At 42.1% G+C, this 18,125-nt stretch overlaps 2 protein-coding genes across 6 annotated transcripts in view; one reads left to right on the top strand and one right to left on the bottom strand.

The window, feature by feature from the left end:
* Window positions 1-18,125, bottom strand: part of rtf2 (replication termination factor 2) — a 177,066-nt gene that overhangs the window by 79,912 nt on the left and 79,029 nt on the right. The gene's annotated exons all lie outside the window — the stretch shown is intronic.
* gcnt7 (glucosaminyl (N-acetyl) transferase family member 7) overlaps window positions 1-18,125 on the top strand; it is a 717,682-nt gene that overhangs the window by 674,179 nt on the left and 25,378 nt on the right. Inside the window, exons 1-2 of one of the 5 annotated variants that reach the window (XM_078555497.1) lie at window positions 4,049-4,279; window positions 17,346-17,418. The exons of 2 other annotated variants lie outside the window; for them this stretch is intronic. The gene's annotated coding sequence lies outside the window, so the exon portion shown is untranslated. Of the gene's footprint in view, window positions 1-4,048; window positions 4,280-17,345; window positions 17,419-17,468; window positions 17,526-18,125 lie in introns of those variants that run through there. 2 more of the 5 variants (XM_078555496.1, XM_078555499.1) reach the window with 2 other exon arrangements.

Below are 18,125 nucleotides of genomic sequence, written 5' to 3'. Positions count from 1 at the left end.
TTGTATACAACCAATCTGTAACCTCATGGCCCAGGATATCATTACCATCATGCTGGTGGATCAACCCTGGTTCAACAAAGAATGGAGGGCATGCTAGGAGCAGCATCCGGCATACCTATGGTGAAGCTACAACACAGGACTACTTGCATGCCAAACAGTGAAAGTAGCATGCAACTGACAAGAGCTAAGCAATCTCACAACCAACGGATCAGATCTAAACTCTGCAGTCTTGCTACATCCAGTCATGAATGGTGATGGACAATTAGACAACTAACAGGAGGAGGTGGCTCTACAAATATCCCCACCCTCAAAGATGGGGGAGCCCAGTACATTAGTACAAAAGATAAGGCTGAAGCATTTGCAACAGCCTTCAGCCAGAAGTGACAAGTGGATGATCCATCTCGGCCTCCTCGAGATCTGCAGCATCACAGATGCCAGTCTTCAACCAATTGATTCATTCCATGTGGTATCAAGAAATAGCTGAAGGCACTGGATTCTGCAAAGGCTATGGGCTGTGACAACATTCTAGCAATAGTATTGAAGACATATGCTCCAGAGCTAGCTGCGCCCTTAGCGAAGCTGTTCCAGTACAGCTACAAAACTGGCATCCACCCAGCAATGTGGAAAATTGCCCAGGTATGTCCTGTACACAAAAAGCAGGACAAATCCAACCCAGCCAATTACAGCCCCATCAGTCTACTCTCCATCATTAGTAAAGTGATGGAAGGGGTTGTCGACAGTGCTATCAAGCGGCACTTACTCAGCCTAATCACTGATGCGCAGTTTGCATTCTGCCAGGCCCACTCAGCTCCTGAGCTCATTTCAGCCTCAGTTCAAACATGGACAAAAGAGCTGAACTCAAGAGATGAGGTGAGAGTGACTGCCCTTGACATAAAGGCAGCATGTGACTGAGCGTGGCATCAAGGTGGCCTAGCAAAGCTGGAATCAATGGGAATCAAGGGGAAAACTTTTCGCTGGCTGGAGTCATATCTAACACAAAGGAAGACGGTTGTTGGAGGTCAATCATCTCAGTTCCAAGGCATCACTACAGGAGTTCTTCAGGGTAGTGTCCTAGGCCCAACCATCTTTAACTGCTTCATCAATGACCTTCCCTCCATCATAACATCAAAGTGTGGATGTTCACTGATGACTGCATGACGTTCAGCACCATTTGTGACTTCTCAGATACTGAGGCAGTCTGTGCCCATATCCAGCAAGGCCTGGACAGTCTTCAGGCTTCGGCTGACCATTTCCAACAAGAGAGAATCCAACCATCTCCTCTTGACATTCAATGGCATTACCGTCACTGAATCCCTCACTATCAACATTTTGGGGGTTACCATTGACCAGAAATTGAAACTGGACTAGCCATATAAATACTGTGGCTACAATAACAAGTCAGAGGCTAGGAATTCTGCAGCGAGTAACTCACTGCCTGACTCCTCATAGCCTGTCCACCATCTACAAGGCACAAGTCAGGAGCATGATGGAATACTCTCCACTTGCGTGGATGAATGCAGCTCCAACAACACTCAAGAAGCTCGACACCAAGGACTGTTTTCCTTGGAGAAAAGAAGGCTGAGAGGAGACTCGATAGAGGTATTCAAGATCCTGAGGGTTATGGATAGGGTAAGTAGTGAGAAACTGTTCCCACTCAAGAGGACATCAAGAACTAGAGGGCACAGATTCAAAATAATTGGCAAAAGGAGTAAATGTGATGTGAGGAAAAATTTTTTCACCCAGAGGGTGGTTGGAGTCTGGAACAAACTTCCTGAAAGGGTGGAGGAGGCAGGTTCGATGGAGATATTCAAAAGGGAATTGGATTGCTACCTGAAAAGAGAGAATGTGCAAGGTTATGGGGATAAGGCAGGGGAGTGGGACTAGGTGGAATGCTCTTTCAGAGAGCCAGTGCAGACTTGATGGGCTGAATGGCCTCCTTCTGCACTGTAAAGATACTATGATGCTATGTGATATCATCCACGACAAAGCCGTCCACTTGATTGGCATCCCATCCATCCCCTTCAATAGCCACTCCCTCCATCACCGACACACAGTGGCAGCAGTGTGTACCAGCTACAAGATTATGTGCAGCAAGTCACCAAGGCTCCATCGACAGCACCTTTCAAACCCAAAGAATGGCAGCAGATGCATGGGAACACTGCCACAGCAAGTTCTCCTCCAAGCCACAAACCATCCTGTCTTGGAACTATAATAACCATTACTTCACTGTTGTTGGATCAAAATCCTGGAACTCCCTCCCTAACAGCACTATGGCTGTACCTACACCACATGGGTGCAGCGGTACAAGGCAGTGGCTCACCACCACCTGCGAAGGCAAATAGGGATGCGCAATAAAAAGGCTGGCCTCGCCCCATTAAAGAATTTTTAAAAGTAACAGATTCATAAACAGGGGCATTCTTGAGATGTCAGCTGTTAGTCAGTTTTTGCTTATTTTTAAGGCTGATTTGCATGTTCCCATTAACTGCACCAGCCCTGCATTGGGAGCTGGCAGTGTGTTCTTACTGAGCAGTTTTATTCAGAAGGGTAAAACCACAGCAGTAATGTCAGTAACAATGGCTCAAGCCTGGATTTTTCTTGCTCATTACAGTTTGAACAGAAAGGCAGGAGTTTTTTTGCAGTAGGGGTCAAAATCCAAGAGATGCAAAACTTTAAACATGATGAAGTGCCCAGATTGCAACTTTGAAATTCACACTTAATATATGTCTGCGTTTTGCATGTATTTTGTGAGCAGCCAGTTCTTGCAGTATAGATAGTACCGCAGGCTTTTGCAAACATTAGCTTTTTGAACAGAGAGCAGCAATAAAGATGTGCTGATCTGTACTAATTAATTCTGTTAGGAAGAGTAGTTAAACATTAACATTGCTGCCACCATTCGCCAATGTTTTTATGCCATTTCGGGTCAACATTTTTACAGGTTTGTTTATTAATCCACTCAAGAAGTCAAAGATTTTCACAATTAGTATTGAGAGTTCAATTCCAACAGCAGAGTTCCGCTTTAGTTTTCAGTCGTAACTAACTGTAGAGGTTGAAGATACTCCTCCCACAATTGGTTTTGGTTAGAGTTGCTTAAATGACATTGAAACAAACTGTTCTTAAATCAATATGGGTCTAGTTCAGTGACCGTCTTGCCCTGCTTGGTGGTGATAATTTCATCCTGCATCTGCGCAATATTTTACAATAGCTTTTACCATTATTAATCATCTTACTAGGTCATTAGTCTTCAACCTAAGGCACAGTAAAATTTACAAGGGATCTTCTTGGAACAGAAACAGAAGTTGAGGTGCTCAATGCAGGATTAGTTTCAACTACAGTTTCAAACAAGGTTATAAAGGTTTGGAGAAAAGATGAAGTAAATCAGAAAGCAGTCATGAGGTGACGTCAACTGTGAGGTTTTTTTTTAAAAAAAGTTTAAAATTATGGGAGGCAGAGAAACCTGGAGGTCAGGAATTCAAAAGCTTTGAAATTTAGGAAAAGCACAAGTTAAAATAGGATGCAAGGAGTCATGACTCCAGGGAAAGGAGTAGCACTCAGCAAGGCACTACTATGTTTGGTGCTTCTGTCATTCAGGGGCAGGCGGCCAACATCTTTACATTTGTATTGTTGAAGACAGCTTCCTTAACATGTCAACAGAATTTGGAAGGCAACAAACATGAGAAACTATTATTCTGCTTCAAGGAAAAAGAACTGGCTTGCCAATTTGAAGGCAGGGAGTCAGAGCACAGGTATTGTCTGGCTAGACATACAACATTAAGATTGCTCATATCAAAGCTCTGTGTGCTAAGTTCAGAGGAGCACCACCTATAGTTTCAGCAGAATCAGAAGAACAAGGTAGATTCTGTTGGATAAAGACGGTGTGGGAGGTGAGAGAAGAATTAAGTATCTCATAAGATCCTTATATAACAAAATCCTGTTCCCTTTTTAAAAAAAAACTGTTGCCTGTTAATCATGCAGCCAACATTCAAAGTAATGGATTGGTGTAACGATGATAACCAATCCGTATCGTGCTAAAAACTCCTCCCTCTTCTGAGCAAATTCTCAGAAACAACTCCTAAGTCAACTGCTGATGTCGACTGCAGCTGCCAGCTAAGGAAGTGCTGCTTGCTTGTGACACAACCAGCTTTTCTGGGCGAAAATGCAGCATGTTGCTGATTGGTGAAAGCAGTGTGTGAATTCACATCAAACTCAAATATTTTACACGGTGCTACACGGAATGACTAATCACAAAGCTTGCTGTCATTTCACATCACAGTGATGCAAGGTAAGGTGTCCATTTTAAAACTCAGTTTTTATATTCCATCAGTCTCATCTCCGAAAGCTGGGACTCTTGCTAAAACTACAAGTGTAGTGTGGCATGGATCCATTTAAAGTCAATGAAATGATCAAATGGGAATGTTGTACATTAGAAAGTAGGAAAACAGCACGGATACATTAAGTTATTGCTGTGTCCATGCACAGCAAGTGAAACGTCAATGCGACAAGGCCAATTCTACCCAAGAACATTTCATTTCACTACGGACCTGAAATGTGCCACATTAACCTTTCTTACATAACTGCATCAGAGATATAAGTATACTCAGATAGAAAGGAAACAAGATTTAAAAAGAGTTATTTAGACTTCACAAATAATTCAATCTTGTGTCAAGGATACACTAAAAACCAGAGCTAGCACAGGAACAAAGTCTGCAGTTCTGTTGCCTCAAGCATTTCCAAAGCAAATAAATTCAGCTCATGTCTACATAGTCCGAACATGTTGTTTCAAACCATTTTTTAAAAATATCGTCGCTGAATGTACAAACGTAAAACAGGCATCATTGTCTTTGCCTTCAAAGGTTACTGTGCTTTGAACTCTGAATGTTATAAGAAAAAAACTGTTTGCCTTTTCCACATGGCTTTTTCACCCAGAAAGAACTGCAACAAACCACCGGTGGCCAGATCAGTTAGAACATTCTTTCAACAGTCAAAAACCCTTCTTCACAGTGCAGAAGCTTATAGCCCTTATCTGTCTAAGGATTTTGGGAAAAGCATATTACAAATGCCACAACCCGACAACAGTTTTGCCCGTCAACAATTCAGACTGGACTGCAAAATGATATAAGGGCCCTGAATCTGTAAGAACATAATAATAGCATGGAATGACAGGGGTCACTGAATCTGGAGAAGGCAGGTTTTCACTATTGAGCAATTCTACAAAAGTGAATGCACCAATGCCTGAAATGGAGTCAAGGCACTAGATCATGACCTTAAAGCTGCCTTCACATTATCACAATACCTCCACTTTATACCAGAACAACATCTAATTGTTATAGTTAGATACTTCTCTTCAATAAACACTTCACATATAGTTCAATAGTCCAACTCAAGGAAAAAGTACATGTTACAAGTATACTTCAATAAGATAGGAAACATTTCAACTTCTGATGTAGACAGAGGTAAGAAACTGTGGTTTCCGTCCGCATGCTATATGACAGCGCCCCTCAAAAAAGTGCCTTATTTCTCTATGAGCTTCAGATAGTGCTTGCTGCTAAGAGACATAGCAGCTCTAATGCAGTATCGACCAGGGTGATTGCACTGGAGGAGGTGCAGAGGAGATTCGCCAGGATGTTGCCTGGGATGAAATATTTAAGTTATGAAGAGAGGTTGAATAGATGTGGGTTGTTTTCGTTGGAGCAGAGAAGACTGAAGGGCGACCTGATCGAGGTGTACAAGATTATGAGGGGCATGGACAGGGTGAATGGGGAGCAGCTGTTCCCCTTAGTTGAAGGGTCAGTCACACGGGGACATAAGTTCAAGTGACGGGCAGGAGGTTTAGAGGGGATATGAGGAAAAAACTTTTTTACCCAGAGGGTGGTGACGGTCTGGAATGCACTGCCTGGGAAGGTGGTGGAGGCGGGTTGCCTCACATCCTTTAAAAAGTACCTGGATGAGCACTTGGCACGTCATAACATTCAAGGCTATGGGCCAAGTGCTGGTAAATGAGATTAGGTAGGTCAGGTGTTTCTCACATGTCGGTGCAGACTCTATGGGACGAAGGGCCTCTTCTGCACTCTGTGATTCTGTAACTAGGGGTGTTGATGAGGGTAATGCATTTGATGTGGTCAAAATTGACTTTGGCAAAGCTTTTGATAAGGTCCCTCATGGCAGGCTGGTCAAGAAAGTAAGAGCCCATGGGATCCAAGGCAAAGTGGCATGTTGGATCCAAAATTGGCTGAGGCGCAGGAAGCAGAGGGTGATGGGAGAGGGATGTTTCTGTGACTGGAAGTTAGTTTCCAGTGGGGTTCCGCTGGGCTCAGTGCTGGGGCCTTTGCTGTTTGTGGTGTACATAAATGATTTGGACTTAAATGTAGGGGGTATGATCAAGAAGTTTGCGGATGACACAAAAATTGGTAGGGTGGTAAATAGCGAGTAGGATAGCCATAAACTGCAGGAGGATATCAATGGACGAGCAGTGGCAAATGGAATTCAACCAAGAAAAGTGTGAGGTAATGCACTTGGGGAGGGCTAACAAGGCAAGGGATTACACTATGAATGGTAGGACCCTGGAAAGTACTGAAGATCAGAGGGACCTTGGTGTACATATCCAGAGATCCCTGAAGGTAGCAGGGCAGGTAGATAAAGTGGTCAAGGAGTCATATGAGATACTTGTCTTTATTAGCCGAGGCATAGAATACAACAGCAGGGAGGTTATGCTGGAACTGTATAAAACGCTGGTTAGGCCACAACTGGAGTACTGTGTGCAGTTCTGGTCACCACATTATAGGAAGGATGTGATTGCACTGTAGAGGGTGCAGAGGAGATTTACCAGGATGCTGCCTGGGCTGGAGGGTCTGAGATATGAGGGAAGATTGGATAGGCTGGGGTTGTTTTCCTTGGAGCAACAAAGGTTGAGAGGGGACCTGATAGAGGTGTATAAGATTATGAGGGGCCTAGATAGGGTGGATAGGAAGGCATTTTTTCCATTAGTAGAGGGGTCAATAAGTAGGAGGCATAGATTTAAGATAAGGACTAAGGTAGAAGGCTAAGAGGCGAGTTGAGGAGAAAGTTTTTCACCCAGAGGGTGGTGGGAGTCTGGAACTCGCTGCCTGAAAGGGTGGCCAAGTCAGAAACTCTCGTAACATTTAAGAAGTGCTGAGATATTCACTTGTGTTGCCATAGCCTTCAGGGCTATGGGCCAAGCGCTGGAAAATGGGAATAGTGTAGTCAGATCTTTGTTGACCGGTGCGGACACAGTGGGCCAAATGGCCTCCTTCTGTGTTGTAGATGTCTATGAGTCTATGAACACATTCCAGGACAAATGAAAGGTGGGCTGTCGGGGAATTTGTTTGAGGTTATGCTTCAGTTATACAGGGCATCGGTGAGACCACATCTGGAGTACTGTGTACAGTGTTGGCCTCCTTAATTAAGGAAGGATGCAAGTGCATTGCAAGCAGTTCAGAGAAGGTTTACTAGACTAATACCTGAAATGGGCAGGCTGTCTTATGAGGAAAGGTTGGACAGGCTAGGCTTGTATCTGCTCGAGTTTAGAACAGTAAGAGGTAACTTGATTGAAACATACAAGATCCTGAGGGGTCTTGGCAGGGTGGATGTGGAGAGGATGTTTCCTCTTATGGAAGAATCTAGAAGGGTCACTGTTTAAAAATAAAGACAGATGAGGAGAAATTTTTCTCTGCGGATTGAGAGACTTTGGAACTTTCTTCCTCAAAAAGCATTGGAAGCAGAGTCTTTAAATATTTTTAAGACAGAGGTAGATAGACTCTTGATAAGCAAGGATATGAAAGGTTATCGGGGGTAGGCGGGACTGCGGAGTTGAGGCCATGATCTTATTGAATGGCGGAGCAGGCTTGAGGGGCCAAGTGGCCTACTCCTGTCCCTAGTTTGTATGTTCATATATTATTATGGAGCATTATTATAAACCCTCTCAGAAGGGCAGTAATAACAAAAGTTTTGAAGTATGTATAGAAAACCAGAGACTGAGATGGGGAACATGATGATCATCAGCTCAGACGGGTCAAAGGAGAAAGTGGTGGGCTTGACATAAGGTTAGTGGGGGTGCATTGAGGAAGAAGTGTGAAATATACGAGGGATAGAGTACCTAAAAGGTGTATAGCTGGGGCTAGAGCGACCTGAGGAGGTAGAGGTGATAGATTGAATGCCATGTGTTTTGGGGCTTATAAAGTCTCACGGACTCTTCGCATTTGGTGTCTGAGGCAATGAGCATTTAGAGGATGCAATGGGAGGTTGATTAGAAGTAATGGATAGCGATGGTAGAGGCACCAATTTCTCTCCATCACATGGCTGACCCATGTTGAATCCCTCCAACTCTTAGCACCCACCACTGGTGTATGTTAGAAGGACTTACAAGTTGATACTCAACCTGTTTGGTAGCATTACGAACGTACCTTCCTTGGCCATCAATTCCTGGAGTGGGACTTGAACCTGGAGCTTCTGGCTCAGAGACAGGGCGCTACCACTGCGCCACAAGACCTTCTTTAGTGTAAATGACAGTGGGTTAATTTGTCAATGTCAAAAAGGGATCAGATTGGGAGAAAAATAAAGGCTATAGAAAAGTTAAAAAGTGGCTTTTATTTTTATTTTCACATTTAAAATGTTCAACAATTAAAGCCTGAAGGAATAAGACTCAAGACCAGTATTGTAGATGGCAGTTTATAAAGTCAACCTGATGCCAAAAATCTGCGTTTGCATTCATTTGTTGTATTTTTCCGGTATGAAATGCTATGCTCGCATTAGTAGTCGGCCTCAAGTTTTCATCCCAGAAATGCATGTTTTACTTACCTTACACTGTAAGCTGGTGCATGGGATCAAGCAGGCAATACAGGCTGGACTGCCAAGGTGCGCCACACAGGCTGGACTGCCAAGGTGCGCCACACAGGCTGGACTGCCAAGGTGCGCCACACAGGCTGGACTGCCAAGGTGCGCCACACAGGCTGGACTGCCAAGGTGCGCCACACAGGCTGGACTGCCAAGGTGCGCCACACAGGCTGGACTGCCAAGGTGCGCCACACAGGCTGGACTGCCAAGGTGCGCCACACAGGCTGGACTGCCAAGGTGCGCCACACAGGCTGGACTGCCAAGGTGCGCCACACAGGCTGGACTGCCAAGGTGCGCCACACAGGCTGGACTGCCAAGGTGCGCCACACAGGCTGGACTGCCAAGGTGCGCCACACAGGTTGGACTGCCAAGGTGCGCCACACAGGCTGGACTGCCAAGGTGCGCCACACAGGCTGGACTGCCAAGGTGCGCCACACAGGCTGGACTGCCAAGGTGCGCCACACAGGCTGGACTGTGAAAATGCGCAGGAATTTAACATGCCCATATACAGCAGACCGCACATGGCATGGTGAGTGACAAATAGAAACGGGTCCTCCAGCAAGATGAACAAAGTAGCAAGTTGTTTTCAAGCTAACAGTCGTAGGAGTTGCTAATCCATCAAATAACCATGCTGCAACGAGAAAATTTGGTGCTAATAAAAAAAACTGGTGTGAGAATGAGGGGAGGAGAATCTGCTCTGAAGAAGATACCCAAGACCAAATGCACCTTGAGAACAGGCCACTGGGCAGATCTTGAGTAGCATGGGTTGGAATGAGTCTTCAAAAATCAATGGAATGGTTACATCATCACCAGAAATGCAAATACACTTAAGCGGGCCAAATCAAACTCTGAGTTCAGCAAAGGTTTCAAACCAACAGCTAGTTGGTGTAGCCACAATAGGGAAAAAAACAGGCTTGCATTGCAGCGGGTGACCAAGATTGGTCGGAGACTACCAAAAGACCTCAATGTCAAAATGTCCAGCTTCCAGCAATTCATCATCAGGCAGCGGCAAAAACACGAGTACCCATTATGTCGCATCAGCAACAGCGATGAAAGTCTCTGAGTTTCAATATGCCCAGCAACCAAACTGTAGAGTGGAAAGGTTCGAAAATATTTCTAGTGAAAATGACAGGATATGAGGAGACAAGATGCACAGTGGTACTAGCCGACATGGCTGATGGTACAAAATTAAAGCCTATGGTAATTTTCAAACATAAAACCATGCTGAACATCAAGTTCCCTGCAGGAGTTTTTGTGCGTGTCCATGACAACAGCTAGTTGGATTAGGAATGAGTGAAGTTATGGGTTGATAATGTGTAGAATAGGCGTCCTGGTAAAGAATGCAGCTTACTCGTGTGGGACATGTTCAGATCCCATATAACTGACGAAATTAAGAGATGCCTGTGAAGAAATAACAGCCACATTGCAGTTATACCAGAGTTTAATGTCTGTAGTTCAACCTTTGGATGTGTGCCCCAGCAAACCATTCAAGGATCATGTTCACGCCAAATGGAATAGGTGGATGGTCGATGGAGAGAAACATTTACAGTGGGAGTGGGAATATGAGTATTGATGTTTTGTGTGATTTCATTGGCAAATTGTGGGACACTATTAGTGCACCAAGTGTCAAAAGATCATTCAAAAAATAAGAATATCCAAGTCAATGGATGGAGATGATGATGATGATTTGTTGTGGAAGGATAATATTAAAGCAAAAGTACCATATCTGACCCAGAGTGGGATCCTCACAATTATGCCATAACCAAGCTGACTCAGAATGAGTTCAATGAACTCTATGCATCTGATGCAGAAGACAAGAATTTGACAGTTTTAAACCATTTTGATTGTGGTTGAAGGTACCTTTGTACAATTAATTAATTCAATAAACTATGCCACATTAATTTGAATTATCATTATGCTTCTTCTTCACATTTCAAAATGGTGGCCAGCCACACTGGCAATTTGCATTTTGTACTCGACATATAAGTCGACCCCTTTTTTGAAAGGATTTCTCGAGGTTTCATAGATTGACTTACACGCCGCGATCTATGATAATAGTTAATTTTCAATGCCAGAGTTTCACTGGCAGTAATTAAAGGCTAGTACAGCATTAAAAGAATCTGATCACTAATCTAGGATTAATTAATATGCAAAGATTTTAAATGGCTCCAAAAAACTCCTTTGTCATTTCAGACCAGCTCTAACTTTCTGTGGTGAGTTCAGTTTGTATATTATTTAGTTTGTACAGCAAGTTCACACTGCTCAATTCATTTCAACTGTGAGCAAGATAGTGAGATGCTGTTTTTGTGAAGCTAATGGCAGAGTGCCACATCTCGAATAGCAGCTTTTGAATTTGTGTTTAATCGTGAATTTGCCTTCATCAGAAGTTGCTATAGCATTTGTGCAGAAGATATTATTTTGACAGCAAACTATTGGCTATTATAACGCATCTGCTCTGATGATGCCACCTTCAACATCAGTATTTCTCCAATGCCCTCCTTTAGCCTTAGCCAAGGTTTCTCCTCCATCGTAGTTCAAAGGATCCTTTAATGAACCCATCCCATTTCCCATGTGTTTGCCCTTATTCCTTCTCCTCCCTTGCAGAAATGTTTTTTAAGGTCCCCCTTAGCCTCAACTTCCACCGGCACCAGCTTTCCCATTCAATGGATTGCCTTCTGTCACTTCCACAGCCTCCAGCACAATCCCATCTTGTCCACTCCTCCATTCTCACTTTCTGATGAGACTGTTTCCTGTGACATTCTGATTCATTATCTCCATCGCTCTTATTACCTGCTCTCCTACTTCAATACTTCCCACGCAAGTGCACAAGATACAATAGCTACTCATTTACCGTCATCCAAACAACTATGCATGGTGATGGGAACACCATCACCTACAAGTTCCCCTCCAAGCCACATACCATCTTAACTTGGAACTATATCACTTCACTATATTGCTTCAGTGTCAGTGAGTCAAAATCCTGGAACCCCCTTCATAACAGCACTTATAATAGTACCTGCACCAGGTGGACTGCAGTGGCTCAAGAAGGTGGCTCACCACTTCTTTCTCGAGGGCAACTAGAGACGGGCAACAAATTCTGGCCAACATCCACATCACACGGAAGAATAATAAAAAAAAATTACTCCTGCATGAGACAGCAATTTATATATAGCTCTGCCAAACTGGTATGCTGCGTTCACTGCTCATTATGTAGGATGTACAGCACAGAAACAGGCCATCTGGGCCAACCAATCTTTCTTCCCAGGACAATCCCACCACAAGCTGCTAAAGGAAATAGTCACAGCCCCATTACTTGACATCTCCAAGACTCATCTTTAGATTATTTCCATTTAAAAGATTTCATTATCAGCACTACAATTTCAGCAGGTCATGCCTGGTTTAGCTAGCGCTGCCCATATAAATGTTGGCTATATTTGGATAAAAGTCTGGGATGCTGACACAATTAAAGCAAAAGTAGAAATCAGTTCATGCCAGAGTTTATGTTCTAGTCGAGCCTCCTCCCATCCTTCCTCATCTAAATCCACCATTGTAACCCTCTAACTTAAGTGAAGTGCAGGAAATAACTATGGTTTTCAAACAGAGACCAGATATTTCCATTTTGTTTAAAGAATTATATATTTAGAAGGAGTGTGTAGAACACATGAACATATTTAGGTGGGTAGAATTTAAATGAAAATTGATTACTTGGGCTTAATAGCTTCATAACTTTTGTTCTCAATGTGTTCAACAATGCAGTTGTTAACTTTGGATGTTCCCAAACATCAAGCAGAGGCAAAGCTGCAGTAACAAACATAAGAAAATCTCATCAGCAGATAGAATCAGTGTAACTGATTCAATTTGGCACTAATAATGACTATTTTTCTTTCTGCTTCCACCAGCATTGTCTTTAACATCCAATTATTGCTAAAGTGTTTGGAAGTTTATTAAGGGGTAAATGATTAACTTATTTGTCATTTTCACCTGGAGTTTGTAGTCAGCAGAGAAACAAAGACACTCGCTGATCTCAAAGCAAGTCTCATTGGAAAATCGAACAATCTGACGAGCATTTCGCCTCTATCACCATGCAGTGATGCTGCAACTGACTGCAGCGCTCTTTATTGGGGGTTTCACAGTGTAAGACTGCAGTGATGGCATAAGACTGCCCAAGCAGCCCATCACATTGAAAGATTTTCAGTCATCCAACTGAAATAAAACCACTTTGAGAAATGTTTACATTGAGCAAATTAAAGATAGAGGCATACATATGGGATGAAGGTAGATGCTAAAGTATTCTGAAAAAAATTCTTAAATTTAAAAGAAAAATTAGCTTAAAAATCTATTAAACCTTTAGCAGCACCCCAAAATTACAAAATTATCGTATCAACTTTGTTGTTCAAATTTTGCTGATCTCATCACTTTTAAAAACTAAATTACACCTGACTGAACAAGCTGTAACATTTCATGTGGTTTCTAACAATGATATGAGGTGGGAAAGTTGAAGCTCTGTCTGATTTCAGTGATCGCTAGCACTGCGGGATGTCCACAGTGCAGCCCATGTTGGAGCACTGAGTGGCAAACCGCAACTTCAGGATTTCCATGCTCAACAGCACATGCCGGATATCCTGAAGTTACCATCAGTTTCAGAGGAGTAATGAGGGTGAACACTGGCAGTCACTGTCAATTTTCCCACCCCTCAAAATCCAGGCCAATGTGCTATTCACTTTTCAGGATACTTCATTCAGCTAACATCCCACAATAAAATACTATACATGTACATTATAATCTAAAACAAATATTAATTCTCAGAAAGGTTTTGTTACATTTTAGTATGATAAAGTGCCACATAAATGCAAGTACTAATACAATCAGTTATTAAAAAAATTAGGTAGATGGGAGCAGACAATTAGAAAGAGAAATAGACAGATTAAATGAATGGGCAAACCTGTAGCAAATACAATTCAATACGAGGAACCATGAGTTCATCTACTTTGGATCCAAGAAAGACCAATCAGAATATTTAATGAGAAACTCCAGAAGAGGAAAGAGATTTTAGTATCCTGGTACACAAGTTCATTAAAAGCTGATGCACAGGGACAGTAATCAAACATGTTTAATAAAATGTTATAATCACAAGATGCTGCAATACAAAGGGGAAGAAATTATACTTTAATTGTACAGAGAATTGGTCAGACCTCATCCAGAGCACTGTATTCAGTTTTCGACACTAAACCTCAAGAGAAACTAATGCTTTTGGAGGAGATATAATGCAGGGTTTAAAGACTGTAATTATGAGAAAAGGTTGCATAAACGTGACTTGAATTTTCTTGCGTTTAGAATGCTGATGGGTGATTAAATTGAGTTGTTTAAAACGATAAAACAATTCAAAGTAGAAACAAGGAATATAGCTCCTCTATGGTGGATTTTACAACAAGGGGGCACAATCTTAAAACCAAGGCTCTACCATTTAGGACTGAAATTAGGAAGCATTTTGCACACAAAAGGTAGTGGTAATCTATAACCCTTGGTGTGGCGGTGAGGTGAGGCCATGCAGGGGTTTGAAATTGAGGGCAAGAATTTTAATATCAAGGAATTGCTGGACTGGGAGTTATTGTAATGATCTAGGTGAACAGTGGAACAGGCTCAAAGGGATGAATAGCCAACTCCTGTTCCCATGTGAGTGAGTGCAGGGGAGATGGGTGATGGGACTTGTTAATATACAAGTACCAGAGCTGTGGATGAGTTCAAGTTTAAGGAGGGTGCAAGGTGGAAGACAGGCCCAGAGTGCACTGGAATAATTGAGCTTAGAAGTAAGAGATAGATGAAGGTTTCAGCAGCTGAAGCAGGGGCAAAGATAGGCAACATTACAGAGGTAGAAGTGGACGATCTTGATCCTGGGGAGGATATGGGAAAGGAAACATATCACAGGGTCAAACAGAATGCGAGGTCTGCAAATGTTCTGCTTCAGCCTCAAAAAGTTGCCAAGGAGAGGGATGGAGTTTGTGGCTAGGGAATGGTGCTTGACGTGGGGATCAACAACAATGGCTCAGTCTTCCCAAAAGTTAATTGGCAGCGTGACAGAGGCAGTGGATGGGTTCAGGATGTTGTGGTGAATTAGAACAGTGTGCGGTCAACATCTATGTGGAACCTGATGTGGTTTCAGATGGTGGTGTTGAGGGGCAGCATGTAAATGATGTTTCTTTGGCCGCTACTGGATATAAATAGACCCAAATAAGTGCAGTCCCACCTAATTGAGCAATGGAGGAAAGGTGTTGCAGGAGGATGATGTGGTCAACTATGCAAAAGCTGCAGACAAGTGGATGAGGATGAGGAGGGACAGTTTACCACAGTCAGAGTAAGAATGTCAAGGAAAATGGATCAAAGGTGGATAAAAGGAACCGAAATATATATTAGCCACAAGCTAAAACAGGCTCAAAGAGCTGAAAGGCCTACCCCTGTTTCTATGCAAAATATGAAATAGGTGGAATAAAATAACTTTTTTTTTACTTTGCTCCTTAAAGTAGGAATGTCTGTGCTATTTAACAACAATTGACCACCCTATTTTAGAATCAAGTAATTTATGTACATACAGCATTGGTCAGATGCAAAGTAACCTTTTACAGTCTCAACAATGAGCCTTCAACAGTAGACTGTCCTGCACAAATCAATGTAACATTTTTCACTCCAACACTAATCATTCATTAGTCACAGTATTTTACAGGACACATGGAGATAATTGTCCATGAAACCCATGAGGGCAATGGTAGCATAGTGGTAATGTTACTGGATTAGCAATCCAGAAGCCTGGACTAATGCTTCAGAGGTACAGACTCAAATTCCACCACAAGAGCTGGGGAAATTTAAATTCAATTCATTAATAAATCTGGATTAAAATGTTAGTCTCATTAACTACCGGATTGAAGCCTGGACTAATGTTTCAGAGGTAAAGATTCAAATTCCACTACAAAAACTGGGGAAATTTAAATTCAATTCATTAATAAATCTGGATTAAAATGCTAGTCTCATTAACTACCAGATTGTCGTTTAAAAAAACTCTGGTTCACTATTGACTTTCAGGGGAGGAAATCTGCCATTTTTACCTGGTCTTATCCTTTCACGTCTTTCACTTCACCAAAAGAATAAAGGGAGAGGTTTGGAGAAATTTCTTTACAAAGAACATTAATATATGAACTCCTGTGCCAGAAACGGCAGTGGATACAAGTTTTGTAATGGAATTGCACAAATATTTGGAAAAAAAACGTAAAAGGTTACAGGGAAAGTGCAGGGGAGTGAGACTTCACTACTTTTACTCCTCTTTCAGATTCTCATCAACTTCTAAGAATCCTCCTATCCATCCTACTGATATTTCTGTCGCACTTTGCTAATTCTAGCTTGAACTAATCTTAGTTAAGAATTTCTCTTCTTTACTCTATTTTGTTTGACCATTGTAACAGACATGAGGTTTAATTCCCTTGAGGATTGTAAGATCTTCTGGACCCTGCCAGAGTCATTCCATTGTCCCAGGACAAACATACACCTGTGCTATACTATTACTTTAATCTCTCTTGTGCCCAGTCCCTTACTCCACTGGAAATTTAATCACCACACCCTTTTCAAACTACCTCAGTCCCATACTTATTTGAGACTGCCGCTAATTCCCCAATTACTCATCATTTTAAACACCCTGGTCTGATTCAACAGTTTTAATATGGCCTTACTGGTTGCTAAACCAGGAGCTCCACACTCAAGCGCTCCAGTTAATCAATCAGTCATTATCTTGGACATCTAAAATCTTTGTCTTGTTTGCTGTTGTCTTGTTTTCTCTCAAATTATCCACATGCTGTACTTAATGGCTTATCATAGACTTTAACTCTATTAACTCAGGAGTCCATCAGGATGCTGTTGTATAATATAGCCTCTTCTTCATAGCACTGACATCTTCCAACAAACAAGCAATCCTTATCCAACGTCCAAATCAGGAGGACTCTTTTGCCAATGCTGAAATAGCCATTACACCAAGTAATGTCATTTACCGAAATACTGCAATGGCTGCAGTCTTTATTAAATGAGCAGAAACAGTGATGGTTTCACTAAAAGCTGATCACTTAATGTCGCATTCAAATGGGCTCCCATAGCACTGACTATTTTCCATGCAGTAACTTTAATTATGCACACTAAACGTGATGTTGCAACTTATGCAGATCATTGGCAATTTCAGTTTGTTTACAAGAAAAGTCTCAATTGCTTTTAATCCAAAGAAAAGGGAATTCATTTTACAGTGCTCATGTACCTATCCAAAACACTATGGAATTGTTATTTTTCCAGGTAATGTTCTGCCGATACATTGGGGTCAACCTTTTTAACTTGCTTTGCACAGGCTCTGTCATTACCTGCAACCTCAAGGTGGCTTTGTATCCAAGAGATTATCCTGGATTTTGATATACTTTCTCGGGACACATAAGGCTGAAAACTAAGTTTCGCATTCACGCTTGTTTTTGCAGAGATCTGTAAGCCTTATGCCAAGGCACTGTACATTCATTTTACAGTATGAATGTCTTAAACAGGGAGTTATGAGTAAGATGGTCACAGAGCTGGGTGGGAGTCAACAACATATTCATAAACTTGATCAAAATGGAACATTGGACAGTAGAGGGTACCTGCAGAGGATGCATGGATTGAGGGTGAGCTTTTCAGGAGGAATGTGATGACTTATTTTGTAAGGGAGTGGGGTGATGGCCACTGAAAGGGAAATACTGACCATATCAACTAGAATGGAGACCAGCTAGATAGTGGTTAGGCATTGGGTCAGAGAAGAATCAAGGTAATAGCAAGGGTGTCAAGAACAAAATGAATTTGGAAAGCGTGGGGAGCAAAATATGGAGCTATTATTTAAAATAAGAATTCAGAACTAGACTGGTAGGATAATAGGAGCTTTGGAGCAGAAGGAAAGAAAGTGATTTGGATCTTCAAAGCAAAGAAATCCACAAGCTTGTTTCCACATTTGGGATTTGAAAGGAAGTGGTTTAATGAGATGGATGGTCATGAGGGAAAAAGAAAAAGAGTTTGGATTGAGTGGCTTCCAGAATGAACCGGAGTAGTCAGTTTTGGCTGCGGAGAGCAATGTATTGCATGATTCAGCATGGTTGCACGTAAATATTTTTATTCATAGAAGACTAAATTCTGAGTTGAATTGCACATCTAAAAGCAAGGAATTCATAACATGTTTTTTTAAAGCTGACGGTATCCAGAGATATTTCTACCACCTCCTGCTTCATTTCTTC

The sequence above is a fragment of the Cetorhinus maximus genome, chromosome 13 (genome assembly GCF_964194155.1).
Source record: "Cetorhinus maximus chromosome 13, sCetMax3.hap1.1, whole genome shotgun sequence".
In the NCBI taxonomy this organism is placed as follows: Eukaryota; Metazoa; Chordata; class Chondrichthyes; order Lamniformes; family Cetorhinidae; genus Cetorhinus; species Cetorhinus maximus.
Note: the sequence above shows the minus strand (reverse complement) of the source record. Positions and strands in the feature narration are given on the sequence as shown.